The sequence below is a fragment of the Pyrus communis genome, chromosome 11 (assembly GCF_041283825.1).
Source record: "Pyrus communis isolate YQ-2024b chromosome 11, ASM4128382v1, whole genome shotgun sequence".
In the NCBI taxonomy this organism is placed as follows: Eukaryota; Viridiplantae; Streptophyta; class Magnoliopsida; order Rosales; family Rosaceae; genus Pyrus; species Pyrus communis.
Genome location: NC_142575.1, coordinates 25,138,723 through 25,141,214, shown reverse-complemented (window position 1 = coordinate 25,141,214; position 2,492 = coordinate 25,138,723). Strand labels below are relative to the sequence as shown.

At 35.3% G+C, this 2,492-nt stretch overlaps 1 pseudogene across 1 annotated transcript; it reads left to right on the top strand.

Moving 5' to 3' along the window:
• LOC148693154 (uncharacterized) lies at nucleotides 1–2,249 on the top strand (annotated as a pseudogene). Its single transcript, XR_015953593.1, has 3 exons — nucleotides 1–271; nucleotides 737–812; nucleotides 917–2,249. The product of XR_015953593.1 is annotated as an uncharacterized LOC148693154 (transcript).
• The last annotated feature ends 243 nt before the right edge of the window (nucleotides 2,250–2,492 follow it).

Sequence of the window (2,492 nt, the reverse complement as noted above, 5' to 3'; positions counted from 1 at the left end):
AAAAGGAATGCATACAAAGAAAGGAAGGAGAGGATTCACCACGGCAGAATGGTCTGGTAGTCGTGGGAAGGAATAAGGATGATAATTCTAATCTATAAACCCGATAATCGTGGATAACCGTTCAAATGAGTTGAATTCTTCCGGCTCTCTTGTTCTCTAGGTGCGTTCTTCCGACCCAGCGATCTCTCTTGTTCTCTAGGTGCGTTCTTCCGACCCAGCGATCTCTCTTGTTCTCTAGGTTGCATTCTTCCGGCTCGGCGTCCTTCTTCTAGTAAGTTTCTCTAATCTGAAATTTCATTATTTATTTGTTTGAGTTTTTAAATTTGGAGCGGGGAGAATCTAAGTGAAAGAAGGGTGGGAAATTTGAAACCATCATAAGAAAAATTGAATCAATTCACTCATGTTAATTAATTCCTGTATTGTAATTCTAAACCAAAATGAATGATAACAATATAAGATTTTAACATATGATGATGAAGTTATAGCCGGAAAAAGATAAGGCAATCAAATGGAAATAAGACAAATTCAATCAGATGTAAAATAAAATCTGAATTGGATAATAAAACGGAATGAGGAAGGAGGAGGTCTGGGTATTAGACTTAATATATTTCATAAACAACTAAAAACACTAACCTGAAAGAATCCATAAATTATACTCAATTGATGTAGTACTTGAAGTCAACATGGCATGTAGGAAACTAATTCTGTAAAGTGATGCTGCAAATTGATTTTGCAGAGTGATGCTGCAAATTGATGCTGCGGATTAATACTGCAAACTGATTCTGCAGATTAATTGTGGGGTTTATTTTAAGGTTTGTGGGGTTTGTATTGGTCTGTGATTATGTGAACTTTGCTTTTGTTAATTTGATCAAATTTATATTATGTTGTTGACTCTTTTTGGTATTATTTAAAACAGTTATGGAGAGGTATTTTAAGAGAAAATCAACCGAAGATAACCTCTTACCCTCTACAACGAATATTCCTGAAAGTTCAAATGAACAAAACATAGAAAGTATACTGGCAAATCTTCCAGGAGATCCTAGGCTTCGACTTCGGATATTAGAATATGATCCAAATATTAGAGATCAAGTTCGAAGAGCTTATTTACAAAGGGAATTGGTTCAACCTCGAACCCATCAATTTCCATATACGTCATTTGCAGGAATACAACACCGTTTCAATTTGAAATGGTTCGATGACTTTCCTACTTGGTTGGAGTATAGCATATCCAAAAATGCTGTTTTTTGTCGAAGCTATTATCTCTTCAAGCTAGAGATTCCGGAGCAAGCAGGTAATGACAATTTTACTAGCAAAGGGTTTATAATTGGAAGAAAAAATGTCGACTTCGAGTTCACGTTGGAGGTCCTAATAGTGCTCAGAACCAAGCTTTACTTCATTTTGAAGCTTTAATGAATCAGAATCAACATATTAAAACAATTGTCCACAAGCAGTCGAATCAAGCACATATTGATTAGCGCACTCGTTTGAATGCATCACTTGATTGCATTTGCTTTGTATTGCAACAAGGTATTGCTTTTCGCGGTCATGATGAAAGTGAAGATTCAAGCAATAAGGGTAATTTTCTTGAGCTTTTGAAGTTTTTTGCAAATCATAATGAGGGTATTAAAAATGTGGTGTTTAAAAATGCTCCTGAAAATCTCAAGTTAACATCACCTGAAATTCAAAAAGATCTTGTGTATGCAGCAACATGTGAAACCACCAATGCTATCATGTTTGATATTGGTGATGATGCTTTCTTTTCTGTTTTGGTTAATGAATCGCGTGATATATCAGTCAAGGAGCAAATGGCAATTGTACTTCGCTATGTGAATACCAACGGACAAGTAGTTGAAAGATTTGTGGGCATAAAGCATGTTCCTAAAACCACTGCTTTTTCACTTAAAGAGGCAATTGATCAGTTCTTCTCTATAAATGGATTAAGCATATATAGATTGCATGGACAAGGTTATGATGGGGCTAGCAATATGCAAGGTGAGTTTAATGGCCTTAAGACACTTATTTTGAAAGAAAATGAAAGTGCATTTTATATTCATTGCTTTGCACATCAAATTCAACTTGCTCTTGTAGCCGTGGAAAATAATCATATTCAAATTGGCTTTTTTTTCTCCTTGGTTAATAATGTTGTTACTATTGTCGGAGCATCATGTAAACGTCAAGACATGGTTGGAGAAAGACAACAAGCCAAAGTTATGGAAGCTATTGAAAATTATAAGCTTCCAAGTGGGTAAGGCTTGAACCAAGAAACTAGTCTTAAACGTGCAAGTGATACACATTGGGGCTCACACCACGATACCTTGGTAACCTTAATTAATATGTTCTCTTTTGTAATTGAGGTGCTTGAGATGATTGTAGATGATGGTGTAAATCTTGAGATGATTGTAGATTGGATTTACGCACACTAATAGAGTGACAAGTGTACATATAAATATCTCTAAGGGCCAGTTTGAGATTGCCCTTTTTTATTTATTTTT